Below are 11385 nucleotides of genomic sequence, written 5' to 3' on the forward strand. Positions count from 1 at the left end.
TGATTTAGATTTTAATAATTGTATAAAAATTATAATAATAATAATAATAATAATAATAATAATAATAATAAGAATACATTTGATTGATAAGCACCTTTCAGAACTCTCAAGGTCACTTTTCAGTCACAGGATAAGGTTTTCTGTGGGCGAGCAGCGGCAGCCACACGCGCCAGCGTTCACTCAACCCAGAAGTAACTAAAATTGATAGAAAGCTAGCTAGCTTATAGATAGCTAATAGATGGACAGCTAGATAGCTGGCGAGCCATCCAGATAGCTAATACATAGCAAATTTATAGCTAGCTAGCTAGATAGCCAGCCAGGTAGTAATCATAATAATCATAATAACTATAATAACAATCATAATCATAACCATAGTAATGTAATAATCGGGGTGACCATTGCAAAATGTGGCCAAAGCATCCCAGTATTTAATAAGAATAATACATTTCATTTCTAAGCACCTTTCAAAACTCTCATGGTCACTGTACAGTCACAGGATAATTTTTTTGTGGGCGAGCAGCGGCAGCCACACGCGCCAGCGTTCACTCAACCCGGAAGTCACTCAAATAGATAGAAAGCTAGCTAGCTAATAGATAGTTAGCAGACAGCTAGCGAGGCCTTCACTCAACCCGGACGAATCTCATATAGATAGAAAGCTTAGAAAGGTAGCTAGCTAATAGATAACTAACAGATACCTAGCTAGCCCTTCACTCAATCAGGAAGTAACTCAACTAGATAGAAAGTTAGCTAGCTAATAGATAGCTAACCGATAACTAGCTAGGCCTTCACTCAACCCGGAAGTAACTCAAATAGATATAAAGCTAGCTAGCTAATAGATAGCTAACAGATAGCCAGCTAGCCCTATTTGAAATGTTCTGTTCGATATTCAGTTTTGTTCATGGTTCATATGATTTTTAATTTGACAGCAGTGAATCACAGTCCACTGTTTATTTTATTTTTTGAATTAATATATTTTTTTTAAATCCTATATCGTGATTACAGACTACTAAATGTAATTGTTGTAATTTTCCTTGTATATGAGTCTTGGGACAATATTTGTCACGGTTTGCGAGGTGGTGATGGCGGGTTCGGATCCCAAAAAGCAGGCAGGAGGGAGCAGGAGGTTGTTTGACAAATTGTATTAAAATAAAGGTCAGCAGTAACAAAATGTAAAACATCAAAATGATCTGAATGGAAAAAATACAAAGTAGCAAAAGAAAACCAAGTGTAAAAGTCCGCCAAGGTTAAACAAACACGTACACAATGCATGCTGCAACCAAGCAGCAAACAAACAATGAATCGGCACCGGATGGTCGTGCCGGGTGTTCTTTTAAATGTCAATGATTAAACGACCAACACCTGCGAGGCTGCAGGCAGGGCTGACGTCGCTACCCGCTGGTCGCCAATCTGATCAGGACGACCAGCACCTGTGAGGTGTAGGCGGGGGCGACAGCGCCCCCCGTTGGTCGTCAACCAGATCATGACAATATTAATGCTTATTACTCTTCCACTTTCCTTTTTAAAGGACAACCTACGTCACTTTTTTGTTTCTTAACTGACATCAGAAAAACGTTTTATAGCATCTAAAATAGCCAAAACACACAGTATGATATTTTTATTCTACTGCAAAACACCAATAAAAATGACTTGGTGTCCAAAATCTGCAAAAAAATTGAACTGCGAATTGGGCCTTTTGAGAAAGTCCCGCCCCCAGTTCGTGACGTCACGCAAAGATGTCTTGCATTGCTGGAGAATCAAAACAATGGCTTCAGATTCGGTGAATATGCTTTCTTGTTACACAACCAGTTATGAATACGATTCAAATAGTTCTGAAGAGGAAAGCATACATGTTTGCAATCGATTAAAGAATGTATTCCGTGCCATTATGAGGCAATATTGAGGGGAAATGTCTCATCGAAAAAGAGGCACAAAATGGCGACCTCCTGTGGCCACCTCCGTTTCCACAGGCTGATAGATTCCTTATATGTAGCTTGGACGCCCTCATCTGGTGGCTTTTGGGTGCAACACGAGGTCCCCAGTCAAAACAAGTACAGCAACATACATTGACGTGATGGAAGGATTGCTACAATGTGTCTTTTTTTTCGGTCAGGGGCGTTCCTTTAGTGACGTCACATACGGACTCGTCACCAACTCAAAAACAAGACTTCCTGAATATTCAGCGCGAGTCTTAAAACGTAAAATATAGCTATATGCGGTGGAATCTTTGTAAAATACGCTCAGTAGAAGTCATTTGAAGCCATTTTACAAATTATGGACACAACTTGTCCGGAGACGTCGGTTGTCCTTTAAGCATATCACAGTTGTGTAAGTGGTATACCTCATTCCACTTCTTGCCACTGGTGGTGGTGGTGATGGGCTGGACAATCTACAAATTCCACTTAACTGAATTGAAGTCCTCTCGTCTTTCGGGCACGCCAGACTACAATGAACATGTTCAAAAGTTCGCTAATGGAAATGACTGGAATACGAGAGTGCTAGTTTGACCCAGTTTCTATTATAACAGAATGTTAAATATGCGGTGAAAAAAAAATAATCAGCCTTAAAATGAGAAACCCCAGCATGTCTTTGAGGTATATAGCTGGAAATGAGATCTGCCCAATCCTTGCATCTGTTTGCTACGGAGGAAGGAATTTATGTATATGATCTCCTCAGCCTCGGAACCTCTAACCACATCTCATCCTAACTGCACTGCACTTCGTTGCTTTTCCTTTTTTGGGAGTCCATCACAAGTTGGCTACAACGTAGGAAATGGTTTGAAAGTGGTTAAGCTTCCTGGTCATTTCATAAGTCACAGTGTCATCAAAGTTTCTCAGGACTTCTCAGGTGATCAAACAAGCTCCTGAAGTTTCAGAGTTTGCATTTTCGACATAGCTTGCAGCATTGCACTTCATTTTTTGCCGGAGTGTTTTCGCTCAGTACGATTAGCTGGAAACCGGTTCAGAGTGTCCCCCAACTACTGCCCGAAGACAACTGGGATAGGCTCCAGAACCCTCTGTGACCGTATTGAGGATAAAGTGGTCTGGAAAATGGGTGGATGGATGGGTTAGAGAATACAGTGATACCTTGGCTTACGAACTTAATTGTCTCCCAGACGGTGTGTAAGGTGAAAAATGTGTATTCCAAAAATAAATTTCCCATAGGAAACCATTAAAATGAGAATAATCCGTTCCCTGGTCCCCATAATTTTTTACTTTCAAATTTTCTAAGCCTTAAAACTACACAAAATATACCTTATTTTATGTATAATAAATGTGCTATGGAGTTAATACCTAAATTATGTGTCTGGAGTTATATGCGCTTGAAATGAGGGCGGCTGTCCAAAATAAAATGCAATACATACATATTGGTTGAAGCTGAAACAAAGCGCTAACATGGAAAAAGGGCAAATGTTGCCCCCTCATGGAAGGGGAAAAAACATTGCAAAAGTGCTGACCAAAAGTGCTGATTTAGATAGATAGCTTGCCAGATAGATTGATAACTAGAAAGGTAGGTAAGTAGGTAGCTAGGTAGGTAGGTGGCTAGGTAGGTAGGTAGCTAGGTATGTAGCTAGCTAGGTAGTTAGGTCGCTCGGTAGCTTGCTAGGTAGGTAGCTAGGGAGATAGTTAGGTAGCTACCTAGCTAGGTAGCTAGACAGGTAGCTAGGTGGCTATATCGCGCTTTAACAACAGCTGAAGCTGAAACAAAGCGCTAACATGGAAAAAGGGCAAATGTTGCCCCCTCATGGAAGGGGAAAAACATTGCAAAAGTGCTGACCAGTGCTTTAATGGCAGTCCCAGCAAGAAAAACAAAACCCGGACAAATTCGGGGAAGGCGCTCCAGGTCATATTTTCAATTCCCGAATACATCCGTGATTTATATCGCAAGATAGCTTTCTAGATAGATTGATAGCTAGAAAGGTAAGTAGATAGCTAGGTAGGTAGCTAGCTAGGTTGGTAGGTAGCTAGGTAGGTAGGGAGCGAGCTAAGTAGCTAGCTCGCTAGGTAGCAAGGTAGCTATATATATGTTTTTAGGAAGCTAGCTCGGTAGCTGGGTAGGTAGGTAGCTAGGTAGCTCGATAGCTATATAGATAGACTGTCATAATTTATGATGTAACATGAACCCTAACCATGAATTGAGATTAATACATTTGAGGTTTGATCGACACTGTGTCCTTCCATTTCTTAAAATGAGCCCCCGCCTCCCAATATTTTTTTTCCAGCCATTGACATTGACATGAAATTATATTGCAGCATTTATACCCTCCTTCCTCTCACTTATCTAACACTTTCCAATAGAGATGGTGTATTAAACAGGCTGAGTCATATTTAATAGTGGGAAGCCAATTATTGAAAACAGGCTTCAGCCATTACCTTTGAATTCCTTCACATTACATCAGAACATTTCCCATACCAGGATGCAAATGGAAACTTTTAGACTTCCTTGATGCGGTTGATGGGCTCTGATATCAGAGATTAGTTTTCTGTTGTTTTATCAGTTCTGTGAAGGCCCCACACACAGCGCCGAAAAGAAAAAAAAAGATGTAATCATCTGTTTTTTTTGTCACAAGCTCCTTCTTATCCCCCAGAGAGAAGCAAAGTGATAACACCTCCGTGAATATGCATTGATGATGATTGCATGATTTATGCATGAGTGTTATGCCACCCCATGACTTTCCGGGCCCAAAAGAAGTCTTTAAAATTCTGAAATTAGAGCTTTTGTCTGACTTTTTAAACTGTTTGTTTTATCCGTGGGTCTTGGTGTCTCAGTGGACTTTTTCTTGAACATGTTTTCAACACCACTGCGTTTTGAATTGTTAACTGTGGCTTGCTTGTTTGAATACTTACCAAGCCACTCTATAAACCCAAGGCGAAACATGTTGTAAATTGTCATGTTTCTGCCCGAATTGGTTCAGGATTCATTTTTGTGACATGTCTTGATGTGGCTTTAAACATTGTCTTACACTATTTGTAGTTAAAGGACAACCGACACCTCCGGACAAGTTGTGTCCATAATTTGTAAAATAGCTTGAAATGACTTCTACTGAACGTATTTTACAAATATTCCACCACATATAGCTATATTTTACGTTTTCAGACTTGCGCTGAATATTCAGGAAGTCTTGTTTTTGAGTTGGTGACGAGTCCGTACGTGACGTCACTGAAGGAACGCCCCTGACCGAAAAAAGGACACATTGTAGCAGTCCTTCCATCACGTCAATGTATTTTGCTGTACATGTTTGGTCTGAAAACCGTGTTACACCCAAAAGCCGCCAGAAGAGGGTGTCCAAGCTCCATATAAGGAATTTATCAGCCTGTGGAAACAGAGGTGGCCACAAGAGGTCGCCATTTTGTGCTTTTTTTTTTCTGGTGATCGATTTCCCCCCCAATGTTGCCTCAAAATGGCATGGAATAAATTCTTTAATCGATTGCAAACATGTATGCTTTCCTCTTCAGAACTATTTGAATCATATTCATAACTGGATGTGTAACAAGAAAGCATATTCTCCGAATCTGAAGCCATTGTTCCAGCAATGCAAAACGTCTTGGCGTGACGTCACAAACTGGGGGCGGGACTTTCTGAAAATCCCAATTTGCAGCTCAATTTGTTGTAGTTTTGGGACACTTTAAGTCATTTTTATTGGTGTTTTGCATTTGACTAAAAATATCAGCCTGCGTGTTTTGGGTATTTTAGATGCTATAAAACGTATTTCTGATGTCAGTTAGGAAACAAAAAAATGGTGTCGGTTGTCCTTTAAGAGGCAGCAGGCGTGACACTTATAAAAGGCATCAACTCAATTAAATCTGCCTTTGATGTTTGTTTGTATTGCAACACTTTCACCTCTCACCACAGACATGTAGTTTACCAGATGCCCAATTATCCCTTCCCACTCTCACTTTGCTCACCAACTTTGTTCTCTCCCCGCGTTGGCTCTCCCTCTGGAGCACCAGACTGCTTCCATATCCTTTTGACTACCTAGTGCTGAAGTTTATTTAACAAGCACCTGGACGGCGAGCATGAGAATGTGGCAGCTGTGGAACAGCAGACTATGTTCCCTCCTTTTCTCGACCAAGGGAGGCTTATCCCTAGGAAGGGAGTCTCCAGATGGGTTTGGTTTGAAGCACTTCAATCTGGGGATCTAATAGATGAGTCCCATACGGCATTACCATTCATATTTGAATGCTAATTGCACATACAGTTTAATTACCTGACTGCATATATTTACACACTCCACCAGACACTTTTCACTCTTTCTTCTTCAGTAGTTTCAATGGGTTGGTGTGACGGATGAGTTTCTGGTTGGATGATTTTTCCCTGAAATTGTATGGTGGATGTTACCACATTATACAGTGATACCTCGGTTTACGAACCCCTTGGCTTACGAACTTTTCGTTTACGAACGTTACATTTATGAAAATTCTACCTTGGAATACAAACTATTTTTCGGGATACACACGGAGCGCCACAATGAATGATGTGTCGTTCGCGAACGAGCCCGTTCTCCATACAAGAAAATGGCAGCCGACTGTTTTTGTCATCTATTCCCCGCCCCCAGTCTTCGGTTAAAGCCACGTGATTGGTCAAGAACGCAGCAGCTAGAGGGTGAGGGTTACAGACAGAGAGAGATTGAGGCCGTTCTCCAAACACTTTATGTCATTTTTATTTGTGTTTTGCATTTGACGAAAAATATCAGCCTGCGTGTTTTGGGTATTTTCGATGCTAAAAAACATTTTTCTGATGTCAGTTAGCAAACAAAAAAATAGTGTTGGTTGTCCTTTAAAGCTGAAAGATGTCCGCTAGGTCTGAGTTCCCTGAGCACGCAACAAGCCTCTGGGCCGTTCCGTTAATGAGGACTAAAAAAATTGGGCCCTCTCTGTTGTGGTGTTCACACATGTTCCATTTGGGTTTGGATGAAAGGTGTCATTAGCGTAGCATTGGATCAGGGGGTGTGAATGTTGATGCAAAGTGGATGGATGGTGATTTACTGCAGGATAATCTTTATTTGGCACCAAAGACCACAATGTGGAAACGTTTCAATCAAGCTGTTTTCAAATTGTTTTCCTCTTTGGTTCCACACACTTTTTGCTTTTCTTTAGAGACTTCTCTCATTTTCTCGCTTTTTCTCTCTGTCGTATGTCAGTCAATCCTCTAGAAGATAGATGGGCAGGATAAGGTTAAAGGCCCATAGCGGAGCTAAGTGAATACCATTAATTCAATTGGAGACAGTCAAAGCCTTTGTGCTGTCGTGATTAAATGACACTATCGGGTATCAATCGTCATGAGCTTCGTTGGCTCTGAATGAACTATTAACATCTTGGTCTGATGTGTACGTTAAGACCTTATACCCATTTTAGCTCGATCAAATTAAATACAGTGATACCTTGGCTTACTAACTTAATTGGTTCCCAGACAGAGCGTGTAAGGCGAAAAGTGTGTATCCCAAAAATTAATTTCCCATAGGAAACCATTAAAATGAGAATAATCCGTTCCCCATAAAACATAATTTTCTACTTTCTAATTTTCTAAGCCTTAAAACTACACAAAATATACCTTATTTTATGTATAATAAATGTGTTATGGTATTATAATTAAATAAATCAAATGTACTTTACAATATAGTGTTTTTTTTTTTTACCTTTGTCATGGTCGTTGATGGCTTGATGGAATGGAGTGGCCAATGTCATCAGCATTAAACACTTAATGAGGATCGTAGCCTTCTTCTTTCACCATCTAGAGGAATGATCCCTTGGAGGGGCTATCTCTGCGATAATTTTACCTTGTTCCTCATCAATTGTGTTCTGTTTAGCTGGGTCGATAGCTTTTTGCATCAAGTGTACAGATAGCTTGTGTGGGTTATTTGTGGAGCCTGATTGATGGGAATTTTAACATTGCAGTCTACACTATGCCTTTGAAATATCTAAGTTGAAACAGGTCCAAATTTCAGTTTTCTATCCACTCTGTCACTCTCTCGCTGTCGTCTGCCTGTCTCTTTAATGTTCAAACCACCTCCCCTCACTGCTGCGTTCTTGACCAATCACGTGGCTTTAACCGACGACTGGGGGCGGGGAATAGAGGACCAAAACAAGCTGGCTGCCATTTTCTTGTTAGGAGAATGGGCTCATTCGCAAACGACACATCAGTCATTGTGGCAGCTCCGTGTGTATCCCGAAAAATAGTTTGTATGCCAAGGTAAAATTTTCATAAATTTAACGTTCGTAAACCGAAAAGTTCGTAAGCTAAGGGGTTCGTAAACCGACGTATCACTGTGATTGTGATTTTTTTTTTAAATCTCTTACACTCGAAACAACGGGTTTACTGTGAATGATTTTTTTTCTTATGCAGCTGGCTTCAACAAACTCAAAAGTGTCACCTATTTTTTTCCACCCTATTTAGATATAGATTTTGGTTTAATTATTCATTTTTATTATGCGTGCCTTTCTTTGTTCAGCTGCCAAACAAGCACAATTTCTGGTACCGTGCACTTAAGCAGATGTCAAGACCTGTACAAAGCGTCAAATCACAAAGGGCTTCAATCAACATCAGCGCAATTTAGGCATCCTTAATCCAGAGGCCCAACAGCCTTTTGAAGGAGTGCAAATCCAATGCAATTACACACCGACATCTGTTTTTTGTTTTTTTTGTTCTCGCCCTGAAATAATATTAAAAGGCGACACGCTATGTGACTGGTTAGCACGTATTCTTCACGGACGTGCAGGTTTTTGATTCTGGCCTCCCTGTGTGGAGTTTGCATGTTCTCCCAAGGCATGATTGGGGTTTCTCCTGGTACTCCGGTCGCCTACATTCCAAAAACATGTGTACCAGGTTAATGGAACTCTAAATTGTCTTTAGGTGTGACTATGTTTGCGGATGGTTGTTAAACTATGTGTGCCTAGGCTGGCAGGGTGTATCCCTGCATACAGTTCAAATACAGTGATACCTCAGTTTACGAACGCTTTAGCTTACGAACTTTTCACCTCACGAACATTAAATTTGTGGGAAGATAATCTTGGCATACGCACTAGTTTTCGGCAAATGAAACAAACCACACGGAGCGCCACGGTGGCTGGCGGACTAGTTTTCGGCGGAAGAACGCCAAACCACACGGTCGAACAACGCCACGGTGGCTGGCGGACTAGTTTTCATCACCCCTTTCCTTGAGTGCATACGTGGTTTGTTATCAAGGATACTTTTGCTATTATGGGACTGAAAAAGACCACACCACAGGCTCGTGTTCAGCCGAAAAGGACACAAGACAAAATTACGGTTGAGCAGAAGAAGGAGATCATTGAGAAACATGAACGACGTGTGCGTTTGTGTGACACACACACACACACACACACACACACACACACACACACACACACACACACACACACCCACTTTAGAATGACTATATATATATATATATATATATATATATATATATATATATATATATATATATATATATATATATATATATACAGTAAAGTCTCGTTATATCGATATTCAAGGGAGTCCGAAAAAATATCGATATAACCGGGACTATCGATATATCCGATATCGATATAACGAGACTTTACTGTATATATATATATATATATATATATATATATATATATATATATATATATATATATATATATATATATATATATATATATATATATATATATATATATATATATATATACATTTGTGTGTGTATATATATATATATATATATATATATATATATATATATATATATATATATTACTTGTGAGCAGCCGGAATGCGGTCTAAGTATGGTTCTTAAATAATGACCCAGCTGAGTCAACATATAATGTATTTTTTTTATTCTATTTCATGATGAACACATCAGTTGTTTTAAATAAAAATGACACGGTGACTGATCTTCCTTTCATTTTTTTGTGGTTGAAACGAATGGTTTTCACATCATATATGAAGTAGGATATTGGAATTAATCATTAGCTGACGCCTGGTAACTGAGACAATCCAAACATACGTTGTAAGACAACTGAGCTTTTCTCGCTGACAAATAGAATTTGTCACTTATGATCATTTTTCTTTGTATCTTTTGCCATCTTAGTTGTAGCAATTGTATATTTTGGAAGGCAGCTCAAAGCTACATCCATGACGTTATAACTGCTTGCTGCCATGAACCAAGATGTCCAATGCCCACTCCAGATGGGAATTGAGGCTTAGAGTTACTCGTCATTTCTGTCGGGGGGGGGGGGGGGGGGGGGGGGGATATTTAATAATGCTCCGCATGACTACATTTGGTTCTTTTTCATCCCGATCCAACAATATCGTTTCTGTATCAGCCATCATCCTTGACAGATGCTTTTAAAAGGCATAAAAGCAGGAATGGGTGAAATCTATACATTGACAGTCACTCGGCAATGACGTGGAAGGGCCTCTTTTGACCAAAAGCGCAACTCCTTCTACCATTTTCGAGAATTTCTGAATGTTCCAGACCTCAGCAATCCATGCACATGAAAGTGATGGAGACAAATATGCACCTTATAATAATAATAATAATAATAATAATAATGTAAATTTCTCCACTGTGAGACTAATAAAGGCATATCCAATCCAATCCAATCCAATAATAATAATAATATAATAATAATAATAATAATAATAATAATCATCATCATCATCATCATGACAATCATAATAATTATAATAATCATAATAATTATAATTTTAGTAGTAATTATAATAATTATTATAATAATCATTATAATAATGATAATAATAATAACAACAACAACCATAATAATAATTAATATACATACTAAAAAAAAAGAAATAATAATAATATCAATAATAATAATATTATTATTATTATTATTATTATTATTAATAATAATAATAATAATAATAATACATTTCATTTATGAGCACCTTTCAAAACTCTCAGGGTCATTTTACAGTCATAGGAAAGTTGTGAGCAGCGGCAACCACACACACCAGCATTCACTAAACCCGTAAGTAACTCAAATAGATCGCAAGCTAGCTAGCTAGCGAATAGATATCTAATAGCTAGCGAATAGATATCTAATAGCTAGCGAATAGCTACCTATTAGCTAGCGAATAGCTAGCTAGCGTATGAGCAGCGGCAGCCACACGAGCCAGCGTTCGCTCAACCTGGAAGTAACGCAAATAGAATAGTAAGACAAATAGATAGAAAGCTAGCTAGAAAGCCAATAGATAGCTAATAGCTAGCCAGATAGCTATTGGATTGGATTGGATTGGATTGGATATGCCTTTATTAGTCTCACAGTGGAGAAATTTACATTTCACAGCAGCAAAGTGATCAAAGGAATGAAAGTAGAAAAACGAAATACATGAGCTGCTGGAAAGGCAGCCACTCTCGCGGCGCCATCTTGAAGTCAAAAG

Source organism: Hippocampus bargibanti, linkage group LG02 (assembly GCF_051943395.1).
Source record: "Hippocampus bargibanti isolate YZ-2025 linkage group LG02, ASM5194339v1, whole genome shotgun sequence".
Lineage (NCBI taxonomy): Eukaryota > Metazoa > Chordata > Actinopteri > Syngnathiformes > Syngnathidae > Hippocampus > Hippocampus bargibanti.